A 10,967-nucleotide genomic window follows, 5' to 3' on the forward strand; every position below is an offset into this window, starting at 1 on the left:
AACGAGACTCTTAGTGGGAATCGAACCCGTGACATCAAGCACGAAATAATTCAATACTCACCACTAGACCACTCTGCTGGTTAATGAAATGTACATAACCTCATACTATATGAAATATACATAACCTCATACTATGTATATGGAATGTACATAACCTCATACTATATGAAATGTACATAACCTCATACTATATGAAATGTACATAACCTCATACTATATGAAATGTACATAACCTCATACTATATGAAATGTACATAACCTCATACTATGTATATGGAATGTACATAACCTCATACTATATGAAATGTACATAACCTCATACTATATGAAATGTACATAACCTCATACTATATGAAATGTACATAACCTCATACTATATGAAATGTATGAAATATTACCACATATGAAATGTAAATAACCTCGATGTTCTTTAAATACTCACATACATATGTACATAAGTTGGTTCTATTAGGCAAAATCGTACATTCAAATCCAGTACTAATTTATACAAATAAATGCTACATTCACATAATAGTCTTATGGTGGGGTTGCAAAGACTTAGGAAATATCAATATTTAACGTCGTCAAGTTCTCCTCCTCCATTCCATACTTATGCTTTGTACATAAGTGTCTATCGCGCTTAACATTATTCAGACAATTACTTGCCTGCTGAATACGATGCGGAGTGAAGTGCTTTTAAAGGCGTCATTGACTGACTTATAATTTGATTTGAGCTTTTCTGCACTTACCACTCGTAGCTTTTACACTCCTGTACACTTTGAGAGATGTCTTTCATCAAAATTGAGTCTCGTTTGAGAGTATAATTTGCGATTTCATATCATCTTTTGGCATGCGACATTATCGAATAATTGAAGGTTTATGTAGATGTGTATTCCGGCGGAATATCTTCGTACATCAAAGGTAAATGATTTAATTCCATTAGAATTTACATATGTAAGTATATGTATTATAATAAATTCGCTGTCGGCACAAGTTTTATACATAAACTAGTGTTGTACCCGATGAAATATCATCGCATGGGTGTTGGCAATTTAAGTTATTAAATAAAAATAAATTAAAAGAAATGTGTCGGTCCCGTGTTCGATTCGCACGCGGTCGAATTTTTTTCAAATACCTTTTAAATATATTTATATTTAATTGTTAAGTATGAAAAAAAAATGTTAAAAACTACCTACCTACCTACATATAAACAATATAAAACACTAACAAAAAATTGATGGCGCTACATTTATGATGGCGCTAAATGTTCAGAGACTTGCCTAGAGGAAACATTGGTAATAAACAGTATATATAGAAGGTTTTTTCTTTCGTTATTATCTTCGTACATTTTGTTGGCAGTTTTTTAGCTGTGACGTACATATGTACATATGTTGAATCGAAACGACTATTATAGTACGGTGAGCGTTATCGCAGATACACACACACAGAATAGCGATATTATATATATATAATATAAATATATGTATATATTTTTTTTACTGAAGTTAGGCCAACCGCTAGCCATACCAAGAAAAATATAAAAAAAAATAAATCCAAGAAAAATATTAAATATTCTATTAGAAGGAGTTGTAATGACTTTCTTATAATAAACGGATTATTCCGCAAAAAGTGATCTCGCACAAGTCACTAAAATCTCGATCACGGAACATCTGGCAGTCGAGTTCTTGTTAGTACAATATTTCGCGCGGTATGGAGTTTTTGGATCACCGAACCGTTTCTTATATGTAGCTAATTCTGACTAATTTTTTTTACTAAAATTTTACTCAGTGTGTTAAATATTCAAAAGTTTGCTCGGGATTCAATGAGTAAATTTTTTGCTTATACTTACTTACTAATTGATTCTTGTTTTTTTTATATTGGTTGGTGATTTTTTACTTTAATAATATCTTTCTGCATTATTATAAATATAAAGTTGAGTGTTGGCTACTCTTCATCTCTATATTTTGTACGCTTTTCAAAGTTTCGCGTGAACGAACACACACATCTCGCTGACAACAACGGACATCTAATTTATTCGAATCGAAGCGAAAATTCTTATACGTATTACTTCAAGTGTGAGAAAAATTACGAAGAATTTTCAAATCTAAATTTCACTTTTCAACGCAAATAATATATGTATATTGTATAATATTATAGGTATGTATGTAAATAAATGAAAAGTTTAACAGTAGAATAAAAATTGTACATTGAAAACCCGATCTATGTAAGTTGAAAATTGTACACATGTGACCTGTTTTATTTGCGCTGAGTTGGTTTTATGTAGCGTTCGTCCCATTCGAAGTGTAGTTCAGCGACGGCTTATCGACGCCATTCAGGGGTTGCAAACCGTTCAGATTGCACAGTGATGGCGCCATTTCCCGAGACAAAAGCCATCGTTGCTGTGTGCATTGTTCACCAAGAATAATGGGGGTTTGGAAAGTACCGATGGGACACAGTGTTTTTACCAGTGAAACATAAAAAAAATTGACGATCGCTGGCCATGAAACAGCAATTGTAAATCTCAACCCAAGTGAAGGCTATCATGCAAAATTTTATGCAAATAAATATATAAATACATATGTGTGTATACATACATATACATATATGCATTGGTGGATTAAATATATGCTATGGAGTTTTATTTAAAAAGTTTCCTAACCTGCAACATGTCATATAATGAGTTATGATTATAACCTGTTGCAAAAACTACATATGCATACGATTTGTTTTATATACAAATATGTATGAAAAAATACAAAGAACTTCCATACAAAATAAATTTTCATTAAGAGGGCATGGAATAACGCCTCGAACACTAACCTTTCCAAGCTCCAAGTAATACAAAATAAATCCCTAAAAATAATTTATAATACACCCATATATACTAACTTGAAAAAACTGCATGCCATAAATCCTATTCCGTTTGTTACAAACATTACTAACAAACTAACCAGTAGATTCTACGACACAATCACTAATAACCATACTAACACACTTGTGAAGAGTCTCGGTGATTACAACAAAATGTCTATACCCTTCAGGTATAACACACAGATTACCTAAACACAATCTGCTTTAGGTCATCGAATTTAGAGAGTCTTTAATTAATATTATGTATTAGATGTATTATGGGCATTTATAAGAATTGTAAATAGGTTTTTGAGCTCTTTTTCCTATTATGCTATACATTAACATTATAATAATATAATACTATGATTACTAACAAAATTAAATTAAAATTTTAATATAGAAAATGATCAGTAGATCAGTAGCTATTAAAATAGATATAAGATGTATTGTGAATATAATTTCGTAATAATAAAAAGCATTTAAAAATCAAAAAAAATAAGAGGACTAGACCCCAGCGCCTTGTCCATACAAAGGTATTAGACTTCTCCATTCCTCAATTACGACACTAGAGAAAAGCATTTAAAAATCAAAATCAAAGTGGGAAGCCGAAGTAATTATATTATATTTCAAGATATTGTAACGTGGGAACATGAATGAGAGTATCCAATATATAGACCCCGAACTAGGCTAACGGAACTCAGTAAGTGCCCGAAGAAAGCATACGCTCAAGTTCTCACGGACCTGGGCGTAAACAGTAGACTCACCAGGGTAGAACTTTAATTGCCTAGACAATAGACACATTAATGGATCTGGAAAGCTGTGCTGGGCAACTTGTCCTTTATAAGGAGGTACACACGGTAGATTGGATTATTCTGGAGTGAGCGGTGGATCCGTGTGGACCTCTTGCATCGTTGAATAAATACTGTGAAGCGACTTTGGCCTTCCATTTGGATCCTGAACCCACCCCTACGCAACAATATTCATATGTACATATATGTATGTGTACATACTTCAGTAAACAGAACATCTGTTGTTTAACAGATCAAACTAAAGTGCATACGTACATGATGCAACATTTCTATAGCCAATTGAAATGATAAGGTGCATTGAATTAGTTTCTATTCGACTTTCGTTCGTTTGGTATATACATATATATGTACATACATACATACTATACTTATTATGCGTGGAGCAAACTATCATTTGGCCAAGAAAAATAACATAACGTGTTTCATTTTTAGGTCGTATTAGCCTCAGAGAGTAATTAATGCACTCGTAACTAACTATAGCATTAATGTGTGGTGTTAGAGTTTTGAGCCAAACACTAAACCTTTTCATCCCCATACATTTGGCTTGTGGCTTGTGAATAAGTATACTTAATATTCCATCCGTGCGGACAGCTTTTGGCATCATTCCACGAGTTAATGGTCTGAATAATGCATTTTTGAGGCCGATAGCATGCAAAGGCTTCCGCCGACACATAATTACGTGCTGAAAGACACTAGATAAACAAACAAGTTAGATATAAATAAAAAAAGATCGCCCGTATAAATATTTGTCCTTTAAGCGAGGATTAGGGGTCGATATTTAATGGAGGATCTTTGGGTTGTAAATGCGACGGAAAGTTGGAACTTTTCAATTCTGACTTTCCAAGTATAAATGAGTAACGATACTCCCTTTCGATACTACCACGGTAAAGTTGGGTAACGAACGGTATTCGCAACTTAAAATCTATATCTGCAAAGGGAAATAAGAAAGTTTCGACCCCTACAGAATATCTCGTCCAACTTTATTGGACTTATTACGGAATGAAAGCTTATATTTATGTACGTGAGCTTTTCCGTCCGATTTCAAGGTCTCCTTCTGAGAATTTTGCGATAAATCAAATTCGAAATGGAAACGTATCCGACGATCGATCGGTTTAATGCTTGATTAATTATTGTCTCCGATTAAATCGCCATTTTGTGTCTGTCGCGGGCCATTTTGTGAGCTCGAAAGATTTGACAGTTTTTCCAGTTAATAATGTTATTTATCGAAGGTTGTTGAGGTGAAGCGAGGGCGCGGTGGCAAACAAGAAAGCCTTGCTATTGCATTAATATGAAAAAGATGAGGTTTTTTGCGAGACGAGAAGCAATAATACGGACGAAGCGATTTCGTAAACGGGCATTTTTAGAAATATTATGAAATTGTATATTATTTGCGTTGTCTTCGGAGCGCAAATAATATACAATTTATATACACACACACACACACACACACACACACACAAACACACAAGAAAAAAAGAAAATTGCGTTTTTCTTAAGGGAAATTATTGTCCCATAATAACGGAGGCGTGCTCAGTGAAGCGTGTGCAATGAATATGATTTATTTAACCACCATATACAATATATGTATTGGACTTCAACAGCCAACTTAGTATTTATATAAAAAATAATTTTAATCGAATGTGATTTTATATTAAATTTCATCACCATTTTGTTTTATCAACATTTTGAATAAAATTCACCAAATAATGCTGTTTAATTGCATTATAAAATGGCGTCACTCAGTTTGATTGTATAATTTTAATTGAATAAAATTTATTTTGTTTTTCTTTCTTGTATGAAATTCCGATTTGAATGTAATACGTTATTTAAATAAATTAATTAAATAAATGAATGAAAATGTTGTAGTTTGTAAAAACATCAATAGATGTCTCAATCAACCGATTTTTTTATTCAAAAATTTTCAATGGAAAATTTTATTATTGATCATTCATTCTCAATTGTTTTTTTTCGAATTTCGTTGTAGTTGTCATTAAATTTATCGATGAAATGAAGTAAAACTGCGATTAATCGGATTGAATGGAAATAATTCCTTTGAAGCTTATCGGTTTTCACACTTTTAAAAGATCCACTTTTTTTTTATAAATAATAGAAGTTTCAATGCGTTCTGTGTGTGACGTAATTCTTGATATGACGCGCTCAAGTAGATGGCGTAAAGCTTCCTTGGCTTGATATACTGATAATGATACTGTGACGTGGGAACACGAGAGAGAATATCCACTGTCTATGTAAGTGCATTCGTGGGTGAACAATTGATACTTCGGATTAGGCTAACGGGACTCAGTAAGTGCCCAGATAAAGGATACGCTGGAGTTCTCAATGACCTGGGCGAGTGCTTGCATAAACAAAAGACTCGCCAGGGTTGACCTTTAGGTGCCTAGACAATAGACACGCCAACGGATCGGGGATGCTATGCGGGGCAACTTGTCCTTTATAAGGAGGTACACATGGTAGATCAGTTATTCTGGAGTGGATACGTGTGGTCCTCCTTAATCGTTGAAAAAATGGTGTGAAGTGACTTTGGCCTTTCATTTGGATCCTGAACCCACTCCTACGCGACAATACTTTAAGAGCAAGTGAACATTCAAATTTTATATTTTATACGTATATACATATGTAAGTATATATCAAGAAGGCCTAAAGGTTAACCCCAATACGCCTCCCTGGCAATTATAAAATATATTGAGTAATTTTACAGAGCAGCAAAGAGTCTATGGATAAATTTGATAAATATTATAATATGCGCCTCCTGCGGCGCCCCCAGCAGGGCCCCATGGGGGCTGTGCTCCCCTGAGTCTTTGACCTTGGGGCCCCCTGAGCCTTTGCCCTCTAAGGCTTCGCCCTCGGCACCCTCTGAGCCTTTGCGCTCTAGGGCTTCGTCCTCGGCACCCCTCGAGCACCTAATCGAATTAGCACCTAAATCGAATCGGCGTCTATGAATCGAAAAATAAATAAATCGAATCATTTGTTAAATGACGTCACGGATCTACGAACGAACAACCAAGGATACATATATATGTACATACATATATACAAAGTCTCTTTCCAAATTATATGTTAGACTAGCTGTATTACCCGGCTTTGCTCGGTATTTGTAATATAAACCGCTTAAACATGACTAATCGAATAGTAAACATTTTATTAAAAAAAAACTAAAATGAGGCTGTGCCCCCTGCGGGGCCCCATGCGGCTGGCTGGTGGGGCCTCATGGGGCTTCACACCCTGCACCTTTGCTCATTGAGTCTTTGGCTTCTAGGGCTTCGCCCTCGGTGCCCCCTTTGCGCCTTATGTCATCGACTGAGCCTTTGCGCTATATCGAATCGGCGCCTATGAATCGAAATAATCGTAAGTGAAACATAAAATAGGTTTGTAATAAAAATAAACTGAATCATTTGTTCGATGACGTCACGGATCTACGAACGAACGAACCAAGGATTCATATATACAAAGTCTCTTTCCAAATTATATATTAGATAATGTAATATAATAATAATAATCCGGATAAAATTTTTTATTGCTTTCGACATTACGTCCTTGATTTTCCCACGCATCCTTCGCGAATTTCACACGTGTCGTATCACTTTCGAGAAACAAACGAACCAAAAAATTGGCACACATAAAAAAGATCGTAAATATCACTAGGCGTATAAGCGATTCATTTCACGGAGATTTTCTGCGCGTTAACACCTTTAATTTTATTCAAAATAACGACCATCATCGTTCGCATCCAATCGATTGACACGAAGAAACTGTTAAAATTTCATACAAAACTATGACGCAACCTTAATATATCATACAACTTTATTTGCCTATTCATTTTTTGATCGGTTTCCGCTTTTTTGGATTTAGTTGTGTTTGTTTTCAATTGGAAACATGTCGTCATTCTGTCTCCTATTGGCGCTCTTGACCGTTTTCTCAATGATCGAGTCTGCTAATATACAACCCCAATATTTTCAAAACTATTATGATTACGATAGTGAAGCAGAAGAAGCAGATGCATCGAAAGGAGATAACGAATATTACGATGACTTTAAAATGCCCGATTCGGGACAAATTCAATGCTATTGGACTGCATTGAAACCGTCGAAGAAGAGAATGTTCCATAAGCAAAACGTTCCTGGAAAAGATTTGCAAAATACAAAAAATATAGATCAAATGGTCAATGTCATAATTGGCCACGTTACCAATGACCTCAGAAGATATTTGAGGGACGTATTAAGGAGTGCTGCTACTATGGTTTAAAATTTTTCCGACGTATTTTCATTGTTTAATTATATGCATGTACACTTTACAATTGCTGTACGGATTTGTTATTATTGTTTAACATCAGAAATAAATCGACAATTTGGCGAAATTACAGTTGTTTTATTTTTGAAAATCAAATAAAACGGTACGATTTTTATTGCTTTTATATATGTACATATGTAAATACATATGTACATGATGAAAACCTTGATTTTATTCTATTCTCTTTGAAAAAAATGTTTATATCAAGTACTCTTGTGTGTGTGTGTTTTTTTAATGCTTTTTATTATTACTAAATTATGTTCACAATATATCTTATATCTATTTTAATAGCTACTGATCTACTGATCATTTTCTATTTTACAATTTTAATTTAATTTTGTTAGTAATCATAGTATTATATTATTCTAATATTAATGTACAGCATAATAGGAAAAAGAGCTCAAAAACCTATTTACAATTCTTAAAAATGCTCATAACCCATCTAATACATAATATTAATTAAAGACTCTCTAAAGTCGACGATCTAAAGCAGATTCTGTTTAGATAATCTGTGTCTGATTTGATATATTACTTTTGTGTTTAATTAATCATTTACATATAATAAGGACATGTAAAACTGTAGCATGTATAGTTTGCAGATCTCTTTAAATATTATTAATTTTATATCAGATTATAAATATATTATTTACACTTAAAATATATATTTGAACTTTTGGCTCTTAGTAATCTAATTATTACACCAATTAACATTCGGGTTTGAATATTTATTTCATATTCAAAATCGCTTGAAAATATATTTGATTTGATTTATATAAAAATATATTTGAAAATACATATATATATGATTATGTTTGTATATTTGTTGAAATAAATTTGATATCTGGTTTATTTATATCTAATCTATAATTTGGAAAGAGACTTTGTATGTATCCTTGGTCGTCGTTTTCGTCGTTTTCGTCCGTAGATCGGTGACGTCATCGAACACGTGATTCGATTTTTTTTTTTTCGATCCATGGGCGCCGATTTGTTTTTTTCGTTTCAATGGATTCAATGGATTGGGGCGCAAGGCGAGTAGCTTCATGGGGCCCCGCCAGGGGCGCCACAAGGGGCGTAGCCCCGTGGGGCCCCAGCCTCATGGGGCGCAGCCCCATGGGGCTCAAAAGGGGGCGCCACAAGGGGCGCAGCCCCGTGGGGCCCCGAAGGGGGCCCGGGGGGCCCAGCCTCATGGGGCGCAGCCCCATGGGGCTCAAAAGGGGGCGCCACGAGGGGCGCAGCCCCGTGGGGCCCCGGGGGGGCCCAGCCTCATGGGGCGCAGCCCCATGGGGCTCAAAAGGGGGCGCCACAAGGGGCGCAGCCCCGTGGGGCCCAGCCTCATGGGGCGCAGCCCCATAGGGCTCAAAAGGGGGCGCCACAAGGGACGCAGCCCCGTGGGGCCCAGTGGGGCCCCCGTGGGGCCCGGGGGGCCCAGCCTCATGGGGCGCAAGCCCTAATAGGCATTAACTAAGGGGGGCGAAGCCCTAGACGGCAATTAATCATGGGGGCGCGGAGGGGCGAAGCCCTAAAAGGCAACTGATCATGGGGGCGAAGCCTTAGACGGCATTTAATCGTGGGGGCGCGGAGGGGCGAAGCCCTAAAAGGCATTAACTAAGGGGGGCGAAGCCCTAAACGGCAATTAATCTTGGGGGCGCGGGGGGCGAAGCCCTAAAAGGCATTAACTAGGGGGGGCGAAGCCCTAGACGGCATTTAATCATGGGGGTGCGGAGGGGCGAAGCCCTAAAAGGCATTAACTAAGGGGGGCGAAGCCCGAAACGGCAATTAATCTTGGGGGCGCGGGGGGCGAAGCCCTAAAAGGCATTAACTAAGGGGGGCGAAGCCCTAGACGGCTTTGAATCATGGGGGCGCGGAGGGGCGAAGCCCTAAAAGGCAACTGATCATGGGGGCGAAGCCCTAAACGGCAATTGCTCATGGGGCGTGGAGGGGCGAAGCCCTAGAAGGCAAAGGCTCAGGGGGGTGCCGAGGGCGAAGCCCTAGAAGGCAAAAAAAAAAATTTGATTTTTTTTTTTTGATTTTTTTAAATTTTTTTTTGATTTTTTTTTTATTTTTTTTTTGATTTTTTTTTTAATTTTTTTTTTTATTTTTTTTTTAAATTTTTAAATTTTTTTTTTTTTTTTAATTAAATTAGCTTAGTCATGTTTAAGCGGTTTATATTATAAACACTGAGCGAAGCCGGGTAATACAGCTAGTTTTTATATATTTTCGTTATGAAGGCTTTTGTTTATACATACATATGAACATACAAGATGAAAACTTGATTATTCTATTCTATTTGAAAAAAATGTTTATATTAAGTAAAATATGTACAAACTCACTTGATTTGTTACTTTTGTGTTTAATTAATCTTCTATATATAATAACGACATATGAAACTGTACCATGTAGAGTTTGTAGATCTCTATAAATATTATTAATATTTATTTTTATATCATATTGGGTCATATTTTATATAAGATTATATACATATTATTAAGAGTCAAAACAAATATTAAACTTTTGGCCCTTACTAATATAATTATTATTCCAATTAACATTCGGATATAAATGTTTATTTAGTATGAAAACATATTTGATTTAATTTATATAAAAATATATTTGGAAAAATATATATGATTATATCGATATTCGATTTGCAATATATTTTCGTTATGAAGACTTTTGAGAGAAACTGATAAAAATTAAACCAATTATTTATATGAGATTATAGTAAGTCAGTTTTTCTGAAAAAAAAAATGTATTTATATTAAAAAAAAATTCTATAAAAAGTTTTTCTCCTACTTTATTCACACGCTTGCTTGTCTATATTTGTTATAAAAGTGTATTTTTTATTTTATATAATTATTTAATTTTTAAAATCAAAGTTTTAAATAAATACAATATGTATGTATGCTTTAAAAAAAGTTTTATAAGTGGATTAAGACCAACTTTTTCAAGAAATAATTACTGAATCTTTAATGGTAGATATCATAACTGAATAAATGCCATATA

Source organism: Arctopsyche grandis, chromosome 3 (assembly GCF_051622035.1).
Source record: "Arctopsyche grandis isolate Sample6627 chromosome 3, ASM5162203v2, whole genome shotgun sequence".
Classification (NCBI taxonomy): Eukaryota; Metazoa; Arthropoda; class Insecta; order Trichoptera; family Hydropsychidae; genus Arctopsyche; species Arctopsyche grandis.